Source organism: Carlito syrichta, unplaced genomic scaffold (genome assembly GCF_000164805.1).
Source record: "Carlito syrichta isolate Samal-C Ts95f unplaced genomic scaffold, Tarsius_syrichta-2.0.1 Scaffold71970, whole genome shotgun sequence".
NCBI classification, from domain to species: Eukaryota; Metazoa; Chordata; class Mammalia; order Primates; family Tarsiidae; genus Carlito; species Carlito syrichta.
The window spans coordinates 1-11,863 of NW_007016066.1; positions in this window are offsets into that span (position 1 = coordinate 1).

Consider the following 11,863-nt stretch of genomic DNA (forward strand, 5'->3'; position numbering starts at 1 on the left):
GGGCCGGGCCGGGCTCCCTCCGGGCGCGGGGTGAGTGTGCGTGCCTGTGTGTGGCCGGGGAGGCCGGTGCATTGTGGGTAGCGCCGTGTGCTGCAGGGTGTCAGCCCGAGGCTTGGCCGCGAGAGTGGCACCAGCGTGCGCCGGGCCCGTTCTGTGCGCCCGCGAAGAGGGCCTTCGTTTTTCTCCGGGGCCAGGGGGCTCCCCCACCCCGCTCCCCGAAGGTGAAGCGCTGGCTGTCCAGCAGACGTCTTACAAGGCTCGGTGCTCAGTCGGCCCTGTTGCAAAAATCAGAACCGGCCAGGAAGCCTTCGGGGGCAGTGCCTGAGGGTCCTCGACTTCAAGCTGCTCTTTTGTCAGAATGCAGCCCTGATGCCGAAAGCGCCAGAGACCCCCCTCGAGCGCTGGCGGTGCCACCATTGCGGCAGGGTGCCCTTCGCAGAGGTGGTGGGTGCGGGACAGACTTCTGACAAGTGTGTGTGGGGAAGCCGGTAGGAGGAGGAGAGAGTTTGCACCAGAGGGCAGAAAGCGGCCTTTCTGGGGTGCCTGACACCAGGCGGTGAGGATCTTGTACTAGACCTTGGAGAGAGGCTTTCTCCGAGCACTGCCAGGGACTGAGGGGCGGCTGCCTGAGGTCCTGAGCATGTGGTTTTGGTGTTGGTGTCTTAGGTCTTAGAGGCCAAGCCGTGGTGACCTGGGCACCAGATGGACACCAATTCCTGGGTCCAACTGGAAGCCCTCTGGGGGAAGCCTAGGAGAGCTCAGGGGCCACCTCATTCAGGATACCCTCATTCTTACATTGAGGCCCAGTCCCCCCCTTGCCCTCCACCATCAGGCTAGACTGCCAGATGGGCACTGGGCATGGCTGGTGGCTCTTCCAGCAGGAAGGTTTTGTGAGGCAGCTGGCAAGGGATTGGTGCCAGAGTGCTTCTTAGTGGCTCATCCTTGAGCGTGGGCTTCAGGGTGGGCCAGAAATTTGGCTGAGGAGTGAGGTGGAGTGAGCAAGGCCACATCACCCTGAAAGCAGGGTGACCGCAGATGGTATGTGGGGACTTGGGCTTCTCCAGTTCTAAGGCTCCTAGCATGAGGCTCATCTCCCCTCCACAATAGAGTAAAGGCCCTGTCTCCCAGGAAGGGGGTCAGGAGTGATTCTTGGGGGTCCACGTGGCTACTGTTAAGTCTATTTCCCTTTTTTGTGTACTAGCCAGGCAGTGACTATCCTCCAACTCGCTGGATTCAAGTCCCCTTCTGAGCTATTTTTACCCTGAACTTCCTTAGTGAGAAACCACCAAACAGCAATGCTTTGGTGAGAATCTGGGTCTTTACCGGAAGCAGCAGCCTGCACAGAGTTTGAGACTTGCTTCATAAGGCTGGCTCTGCTACCCAGCACAGCCCTCCCATTGTCAGAGCCCCTTCACCTTTCTCTCTGGCCTCTTAGTTCCCATGACAGCCTGTGCTCTTAGGGACTTGTGAGCCCTGGTTTCAGATGGAAAAACTGATGTGCCTGAGACCACCCAGAGGGGGATATAGACAGCCAGGCACAGCGCCAGCTGGAGCAAGGTCTTGACTGCCAGCGAGTTCCCTGAAGGCAGGGACCGTATGGTGCTCGTTGCTGTGTACAACTGAGCCAACCATGGCACCTAGCAGGTGGTGAGCACTCAGTGACTGCTGGGTGATTTTGTGAGTGGGAGGCTGGTCGGGTGCTGGAGGGATGGCAGAGAAATGGGAAGAGCACTTCCAGGTCTAAACCTGCATTGCTTGAGTACGTACTAAGCTTCTAGTCCATGTTCAGTCCCTGGAAACTCTGAGATGAATCCCGAGTCTGGAGCTAGCCAGTCAGAGGGAAGAGGTGCTCTCAACAGATGTCCAGCTAGAGTCCTGCCTGGGGAGGGACTTCCTGAATGACTCTTTCTGGGTTTGGCCCCCCAGAAGTAAGGAGTAGCAGAGCTGGATCTGGGATTTTGCCATCCAGTATGGTAGATGCCAGAAGAGTGGCCACTAGCTGCTTGTGGCTATTTAGGAATTTAAATGAATTCAGAGTAGAAGTTCAGTTTCTCACTGGCACTAACCACGCTCCAAGCGCTCAGTAGACACCTGAGGCTGGTGACCACCCTGTTGGGCGGCTTAGGTTGTAGAACATGTTCACGGTGGCAGAAAACTCCATGGACAGCTCTGGCCCAGGAGGATAGAGTCTTAGGATGGGGGGAGGTAAGGACACTAGCCCTGAACCTTCAGGTGTGACAGTGCAGAGTAAGCCTGCTCGAGAAAGAGACTCTCTGTTTCCCTAGCATTTGGGGGGTTTTGGGGGGGAGGCGTGTAGATCAGCCAGGTCCTCTTATTTGACTTAGGAGAAAGCTGAGGTTCCGTTTTGCCCCAGGTCCCAGTGATGGAGTAGAGTGAACCCCAGGTCTCCAGCCCCTCAGCCAGCATTTTGCCAATCCAGCAGATGTCAGCCAGGGGGCATGGGTGGGCAGCGATCCCAGGAGCAGCCTCAGACCTCCCTGGGGACGGTCTCGGTGCCGGTAGGCGTCGGCCTCTGTGAAGTCATCCATCGATCGGGCGGGAGAGCCAACTCAGCCTCAGGTCCTCAGGAACAGAGAGTTCCATGATGGCAGAGCTGCAAGGAGAGGGCGTGAGGCTCTCTGGGCAAGGGAGGTGTTTACCTTGATCGATGCTGCCTGGGTCCCTTGGGAGAGGCTGACTCCTCCGCAGGGAAGGAACTCATCGTCGGGCCTGTGGCAGGTTTCCTTTGCACCACCCTAGAGAGGGTCACAGGCCCGAGTCCAAGGTGGAGGAGGATTTCTGGACATTTGGCTGGTTGGCATAAAGTGCTGCCCACCCTTACTCTCACCTGCTGCCCCTCGTGTCAGGGGCCGTCTGCTGAGCACTCACTTCCCCTAGAAGCCTCAGCTGCGGAGGAAGCTCTCCCAGGACCTGGCAAAGAAGCAGCAGCCTCACGAGGGAGGCTGCTCAGGGAAAAACAAGGCCCCCGCCCTCAAAGCACTTCAGCTTCCCAGGGAGCTCCCAGCCAGTAACCATGGGGAGAAAGGGGGGGCATGGGGGGTGGAGGGGTAGGGCACGGGCGCCAGCCTTGAGGGGTGAAGGGACTTCCTGCCCCAAGGTCACATGGCAGGGTAGGCCTGGGATGGAACTAGTGCCCTCTCACGGTACATGCAAATCCCAGCCTGCCATTGTGAACTTGAGTTTTGTGGTTTAATTGTGCCCTGCTGCTCTGGTTTCCTGCTCCAGCCTTGAGGTGAGGGCCAGTTTGCCTGCGGCCTTGTCTCTTCCTGAGGTGCCCACCTCCCCCAGCAGCAGGCCTCGCTGCAACTCCAGCTCCCGTGACCCAGAGCTGACTGAAGAAGGAGGTCTGAAAAGGGGGTGGCTTTTGCAGGGACCTCAGCACACCTGAAAGGGGCTCTTCAAGGCCCATCAGGGCAGCTTGAGGGATGAGAGGATCTTGGATGACACTCTCAGATTCTCAGTCCTCGCGAGTGACAGAATGTTCGGGTTGGGGGAATTGTTGTTAAGGCCCCCGCTGCCTGCACCTTTCCCGGAGCCAGGGTGAGCCCTCTGGGGAAGCCCGCAGTGCCCTTGTTCCCCAGAGTCTGATGGGCTGTGTGGCCTAACGAACTGATTCACAGAGCCAGGCAGTGCCCCCGCCACCTAGAGCATTGGATGCGAAGACCTCTGGGTGGGCCCTCTTCATCCCTCTCAGTGTCCCAGCCCCGGCTCTGACTTCTGCTTGTAGCCAGCTCTAGAGCCTCCTCCAAGCCCCCAGGCCCTGCTGGGCGCCCCAGCCGCCCCCACCCCACCAGTGCCCAGCCCCAGGGCAGTAGTGGCTTGTCATGTGTATTGTGTGAATGAAGGAGATTTAAGCATGTTCCATGAGGCTCCTAAATCACCTTGAAGGCTGGTAATTCTGGGGAGGAGGCCTGACCTCTGATTTAGCTTTGGCTTTGTAAAACGTCCCAGATAACTTTGGTGCTAGCTGTAGACACTCCTAAGGCCTAGCTAGCCCTCAAATGATAATATCTATGGTCTGGTGCCAAATTAGTGTGTGACCTTTGGCAAGTCACTTCCCCTCAGGGGCCTGAGTGTTCTCATCTCTGTGCAGAGGACGTTGCTCTGTCTCATCTCTAAAAGGTAGACTCCACTGCAAGACCTCAGTACTAGCCCTGTGCCAGACGGGCACTAGGGGGAGGAGAGTAGAGGTGAGAAAGAGACCTGGGCCCTGTCTGGGGTGCAGTCAGAAAGACTAAGGTGCAGCAGGGCAGGTGAGAAGTCAATGAAGAGGCTTGTGCTCTACACCAAAGAGCTGGAGAAGGAAGCAAGGAAATGGTGACTTTGGGCTGGAGCAGCCTGAAACGCCCCAGGTGAAACTCGACTTGGGAAATGGGTAGGATTTGGGTCTTGGGCAAGAAGGGGAGTGACTGTGAGGTGGGAGGACTAGCAACCGAGAAGCTTGGGAACCAGGAGGGCGTGCACTTGAGGAGAAGGGAGGCTGTTTCTCTAGGCGATGTGGCGGAGGTGAGCTGAAGCTTGAGAGGTTATGTGGGGCCCCTGTGACACCCCCAGGGGAGTGGGGAGCCATTGAATGCTTTGGAGCCTCAGAGGCCACTGGGACTCCTTGGGCTTCCGGGAGCAGGGCTTCTGCAGGCAGGGATCTGTTCGTGGAAGTGGGAGCAGCGCGAGGTCGGAGTCCTACTGCGGGAATGTCCCTGCCCCTGCTGACGCAATGGAAAGCCTCGTCTTGTTGCAGGGTTCCTGTTTTGCGGTTGCCCGTGGTGGGGGGCGAGCTCTGCCTTCTGAGGAGCTCCGGGAACTCGATGGAGCTTGTCCAGACCTCCCCGCAGCAGCCCTCTGCTCTCTGAAAAGAGAGACAGTCCTGTTTGTGGATTCTGTCCTCCGTCCCTTGGGGGATTCCAGCCAGGCCCAGGGGGTTTTAAATCAGTGTGGGCATTTCCCTGGGTCTGGGACTGGAGAGGACAGGTGAGAGGGACAGCCTCTGGGCTTGCAGAGTTGGTCTCCCCCACTCCCAGTGCCTCAATATTTAATCCCAGCCCTCTCAGTCAGAGCCTGAGGCACGATTGGTTGACAGGTGCTCTCTCTGCCTCCCAAGAGCTTATAATCTGATGGGTGGATTCATGGTGTGCGCAGAACACACAACAGGGTCTGGTTTAGCCCATGTGTGGGAGGCAGGACTGTGAGAAATGGGGGGCATGTCTCAGAAAGGAAGGAAACCGGAAGCCTAAGGGACCCTTCTTTCTCTTCTCAGTTCTGCTGCTTCCAGGCCCTGCTCAAATGCTACCACCCAGGAAGCCTTCCCTGGTCCCCCCAGCACACAGGGACACTGTCTCCCAGCAGTCCTTAGCTCCTATGCACAACCAGGACCCACAGGCGTATGTCAGTATGTTTTGTGTGATCCATTGGCCCCTTGGGTGTTGGCCCTTCCAGGTTGTGAGTTGAGGGCCAGGCCATCCGTGACATATCAGTGCTAGGTGCTGCATACATGTTAAATGACCAGCCCCAAGCATAGGTAGGTAGGTGGCGGCAAAGGCAGTCACCCGGGGAGGAATTGGGAACCCGAGGCTTTCCAAGTTCACTGGGTGCCCACCTCCCTTGAGGTCCCTACTGGTGAGGAGCAGTGTTGGACTTACTGTACTGTCCAGTACAGCAGCCTGGCCACATGGGGCTGTTTAAACGTTTATTAGTTAAAATTAAATAAAGCGAAGTTTTCAGTTCTTCAGTCGCATTGCAAGTTTTTAGTAGTCCTGTGGGGCTAGTGGCTACCATATTGGACATTTCCATTGTGGTAGAAAGTTCCATTGGCAGCGTTGTGCCCAGGGTTGTGGCTCTGTGGTCCATGGTGCTGGGGAGGGGGAGGGGCAGGAACCCGTGGGCCCAAAAGGCCGGCACTTACCTCTCCCCATTGGCAGTTCTAGTGGCTGCTCCTTCTGTCCACCAGCCCACGACCCAGCAGGACCTCCCTGTCCCAACCTCCCAGGCTCTTAAAATGGGGCCACCCCGTGTCCTTCCCAAGAAAGCAATTATGAAACCCACATCTGCCATTTACTGGGTGGCTTTGGGTAAGTCACTTAACTTCTCTGAACCTCTGTTCCTAATCAGTCCAATAGAGCTGCTGGTTACTGCCTGGCAGGGTCCAAACAAAATGGAACAGGTCCATAATAATCGCTCAGTGGGTGGCAGCTGTCATTCCTGTCAGGTAGACCTCACTCTCTTGCTGCCTATGTTTAATTTCAAAACTGACTGGGCTTTGTTTCCTCTCGAGTCCCCTAGCCTGAGAGACTGGGTCCTTTCTTGGCCCGGCTCCACCATCAACCCCCTTCTCTCTGGGCCACAGTTTTCTCATCTGTCCTCGTGCTGTGTGTTGTGACCAGAGACCCTGCTGTGCCCTGTGAAGGGTGGGGTCATCCCAGGGCTTGTCCCTCCCTCCCTCATGACTATAGTGACAGAAGAGCCTAAGAAGGCCAGGGGAGAGAAGGGCGTGAGTACGCCTGTCACTGTGTCCTGGCGAGAATCTGCAGGGCCATCCCAGTGTGTGCCCCAGCTCTGGAGGAAGTGTGTATGGCTGGCACTCATGTACTTGCTTTCAATTCCCTCTTGGGGAATAGGCTGGGAGTCTCCTGAAGCCCTCTGGCGATTGGCACAAGAGTTTACCCCTTGACATCCACCCGTAGTTTGTCAGGGTTTGTGAGCCTCCACGTTTCAGAGCAGAAGGTCTGTGAACAAGCCATGTTGACGTGGCTCTTGGGGTCCCAGCAGCCCTAAAGAGGGAAGGCTCTCAGGGTGAGGACCGCGGATCCAGGCTTGACTTCTAGCTGCTCAGACGGCTCCAGGAGAAAAGCCACCTTGAAGGAAATTCTGGGAAGTGGGGGAGGGTTCCAGGAGCCAGCACACTGTTCCTCTTGCACCCCAGGCTGTGATTCCTGCTTGGTACTACCCTGGGTAGAATAGCACCCAGGCTTACCTGGAAAGCGAGGTAACAGGACTGTCCCAAGGAGCAGACCATGTTCAGTAAGAGTGCAGCAGTCCCTCACACTGGGACCTCTCAACCTCACTTTCCTCGTCTGTAGAATGGGAGAATAGTACCTCTCTCATAGGGCTGTGGGAGGTATAAAGGACACGTTCATGCTACAGCCTCGGAAGTGCTAGGATCCCATCAGCCCTGAGTAAACATTAGCTGTCCCTGCAGCTCTGTCATGGGTCTCCTTGTGTTTGTGCAAAGCTGTTCCTCTAGGGCGCATACGCCCTCCTGCTCCCCAATTTGGGGCCTCTTAATGGTCCTTTGCAGCGTCCCCCATATGTCTGTGGAGGGGATGTCTTTCCTCCAGCACAAACCCTGAACTGGAGGAGCATGCAGAATGCCCACCTCCCCCGCCAGCCTGAGAGATATTAGAACAAACAGTCCCCCTCTGGGCCCCCAGAGCTCTTGGCCAGGAGCTCAGAGCTCACTCAGTGTTTGCTCAGTGTTTGAAGACACAAGTCTTCTCTGTAGGCCATTGGGGACAGCTTGTGTAGCCTTCAGGTGTGTCTGCTTTTTATTTGCCAGCAACAGGCCCAAAAGCTCTTGGGCAGTCCCAGGGATGCCCTGGAGGGGGAGCAAATCCATTGTGTCCCAGGGTTTCAGGGCAGCAGCACCCAAAGCAGAGAACCCCACCCCACCCACCTTACCAGGCCAGCCTTTACCACAGAGCGGTCTCTGGTGACTTGCTGGAGGTCACTCAGGCAGGGGCAGATGGCATCAGGACCAGGGAAGGAACAAGGGCTGAGCGCTTGCTTCCATGTGAGCACTGGCTCTGGCTCCTCCTATCCAGGCCAATTCTGGCCCTTGAGATGGAGCCCCTCCCCCTGCCCTGCCCTTCCTTCTCCTGCTGCCATCCAAGGGCACCAGTAGGCAGTAGGCAGGCCTCACAGGGAGGGCCTCCTGCAGGTTCCCCACAGCCCACCCACCCCGCCTGGAATTAGGCCTCCCAGCATCAGGCTGATCAGGGACCCATAATTCTCTCAGGGCTTTGCGTGATGTTGTGTCTTCTCTGAGGAGTACATCCAATGACCTGGATAAGATCTTTCTTCCCAGGCAACAGCCTCTGGGATGGAGAGCTCTGCCCTGGGGTTTCTTCCCTTCCTCTGTCCCAGGATGTGTGGTCCCCCTCCGTCTCTCCACCATGGTGTCCTGTGGGCTCTTACCGAAATGGAGTCCAGCCTCTGGAAAGGCCTGGCCCAGACCACCTTCCCTGGGCACCTCCCTGGTCTTGGACACCCAGGTGATCTTGAGCTTGGGATATCCATCTGCCTCCTAGCAGCATTCTCAGTTGCCTTTTCTGTAGAATGGAGGTGCCCTCATTCACAGGTCTGTTGTAACCTCAGGAACCACGGTGAAAGCTGCCCGCTGAGCATGTGTGTGCAGACTTCCAGCTAGGACCCTGGAGGCAAACCCTATCTGCTGTGCTCTTATTAACAAACATACCTGTGACCCTCGCCAGGTCCACAGCATCATCACTACAGCACTCTTCGCACCCCTTTGGTTTGTGCAGGGATATGCATCTTCAAGTTCATGGCAATAGTTTGTTCAAGTTTGTATGCTCAGCATCCAGATAGGCAAATGTGTACACTGCTATATTTTGGAATGAGTGAATGGACAAGAGAAGAACTGGTTCTGGGCAGGATTCTGTGGGGAAGGTCAAAAAAGACGAGGAGTTCAGACGAAGATGCCAGGACTGAAAGGCGCTGGGTATGCAGAGCTGTGTGTGCAACTGCGGGGGCATATGGGGGTGAGTCTGTCACGGAGGGAGGGTATTGATGAGGAGACGTATAGGATGGGGCAATTGAGAATGTCTCACGGGTTTTGCATCTGTGTGCATGTATCATGTAACACGTGTGTCCACGTGGATGTGGGGGGGTGTTTACAGGTTGAATGATTGTTGACTATAGCACCATGTGCTTGTGGGTTTGTGAAGGCTTATTAACACACGGGGTGTTGGGACTGTCTGTGACATGAGAGGGGCACTTGGGGAATCAGGTGGTATATGTGTGTAAGAGTTACCACATCCCAGACCCCTTGGGCCATACAGGTGCCCATACCGTCCCTCTCTGCTGTGCTGGGCTGGGTAAGGGAGACACGGGCCAGGTTGTGTGTAGCCAACGCCTACACTCACCAGTGGTGTGACCTCAGGCAAGTCGCTGAAGCCCTGTGAGGCCTCAGCCTCCTCATTCAAAAACAGGGATGATAACAGCAGCAACCTTGAGATAGCTATCCATGTGCCTGGCACAAAGGGTGCATCTCATAAATGTTTGTTGTTATCATGATGGAAAAGAGGGATGGTGTCCTGCCCTTTCCCCAGTGTAGGCAGGCCCTCGCCCACGCACACGGGACGGCAGACCTGGCACTCTGAGAGGGACTTATCTCCAGGCCTGGATATTTCTAAGCATCTCTCCCCCAACCCCAGTTGTCCGAGGACATCTGGCCCAGTGGCCCTTCCCACTGCACCACTCCAGGGACTGGGAGAGGAGCCTGGGAGGGCCAAAGCTGACCCCAGGAGGGGAAGGGGCCCAGATGGCCTGTCCCATTTTCGGGAAGACAACCCCAGACCTCCCAAACCTTCAGGAAAGGACATTCCGTGGCTTTTCAGGGAAGTTTGCCCTGGTATCCACAGCTTCCTCTTGCCTGTCTCGGGCGTGGTGGAAAAATTCTGTGGACAGTCCCAAATCCACCTGCAGAGAGAGACTTTGAAAGTGTTTTATAGCAGAACACTGGAGAGTCAGGAGACCACCCATGTTCCAATTTTTAGCAGTCACTTGCCTCTCAGGACCCCTACTTTCCTCTTCCGAAAAAAATGGGATTGGCCGGGCACGGTGGCTCAGCCTGTAATCCCAGCACTTTGGGAGGTGGAGGCGAGAGGATTGCCTGAGCCCAGGGATTTGAGACCAGCCTGGCAACTTGGTGAGACTGCGTCTCTACAATAAATCACAAAAACACCGGGTGTGGTGGCTTGCATCTGTAGGTCCAGCTACTTGGAAGGCTGAGGTGGAAGGATCACCTAAGCTCAGCAGGTCAAGGCTGTGGTGGCCATGAGCATGCCATTGCACTCCAGCCTGGGCGACAAGGATGAGACTCCAACTCAAAAAAAAAAAAAAAAAAAAAGGAAGGAAGGGGCTTGTCAATGCCTATACTGCTTAGCACCAGGATTAGAGGATCAGGGAAGACTGGGTCTCCAAACATGCACAACCCAGTCTTCCAGGTGTGGCTGTCTGGGCAAGGAGCAGCAGTCTCCCTCAGTGGCCTGGCTCCTTTTCAAGCTGGCCCCAGACTCTTCCCACTGAGATCTGGCATCCTCCCACCAGCTCTCAAACTGACCTGGTTACTCTCCCCCTCGGGGGCGTAGGGAAAGAGATGCCCTAGCCCTGATGGCCTTACCTTAAACTCCCAACCCAGGGACCTGATTCAGATCCAGAATACAAAGCACACAGAGGTCAGGGGTCATCGACTGCCTCCAAAACCTGAGTTTGTACGTCAGAGCTAGTAGCAAAAGTATTTCATGCTTCAGGAGCACTGCAGAGCCCAGAAGGGCACTTCCAGGTGTGTGGAATCGTCTCTTTCCTGGGAGAGGAGATACTATCCTTGCCTTGATTGAGCAGACAGGGAACTGAGGGTAAGGGAGTGTGGGAAGATGGGGGCGATCTCATGTGGAGTTGAGGCCTGGACTCTGGCCTTCCACCTTTCAAGTCCAAGTCTTCGTTGTCCACCAGGAGACCCTGCGAGGTCCTGTCTTCACTTCCCTGACAATACCTAAGGGAATCTGGGGTCCAGACTGGATCCTTGCTGAGGTCTGGGACTTGCTAGGGGCCCCTGAGCAGAGGAAGGAAGAGACTGTGACCCCGAAAGACACCCACCTGCTCAGCATCCAGCATGCCCTCTGCAGATGCACAGGCCTGTGCATGTACCTCCCACATACACAAAGCTGTACACACAAACACACATGCACACACACGTACACTCTACCCATGGGCTTTTCCTCCATTTAGGAGATGTAATTATAGCTTAAATTCTCATTTTTAGCCAACTTTGTTTTTAATGTTGACTAACTATCACTTGTTTGTATATGCTTCAGAAACAAAGTCCCTGGGGGAAAAGTAGTCTGTTTTCTTAAGCTGAATCCTAGAAGTCCAATTAGGAGTGATTGTTCCACTTCTAAGGTTTTCCAGCCACTTCCTGGCGTGCCCTGCTGAGCCCCTAATTAGGCAGCCAGGGGCGCCCCAGTTCAGGGCCTAGCATGGCTGGGGTGGCCTGTTTGAGGGCCCATCTGGGACAAGTCCAGGGCCTGATCCCCAGGAGAGCCTGGAGGGTACTCGGGTGGTCCTCTCCTCCAATGAAGGAGCAGCCTGAGGTCATTGCCCGCCCTCCCAGGGCCCTGGCTGCCTTTGGGGATGCCAGTGCAGGGCACGAATTGGGGCACTCTGGGTTTGAGGAAAGCCACATCCCCCAGTCTGGGTGGCCTTTGAGCCCAGGCTGAGTCTAGCAGGGGGACTATAGCTGGGAATTCACCCATGATGGGGCTCAGCTCGCTTGTCCTCATTTCCTGTTGAGGCGATTGAAGCTCAGAAAACACAAGCAACCTGCCAAAGTCACTGCACTAATGAGAGCCAGGGCCAGCCCTCAAGCCAGGTCCGGGTGACAAAGTCCTGCCTCGCAGGCCGCGTGACATTTGGTGATGTGGGGCCCAGTGGGGAGGGGACAGGCCTGGGGGAAGCCAGGCTGAGCTGTCAGGGCAGTTTAGACAGGCAGAGGGCAAGCGATGAAGGGACAGCCCTCAAAGTGAGAGCTGTTGGCCTTGTTGGCTTTGGA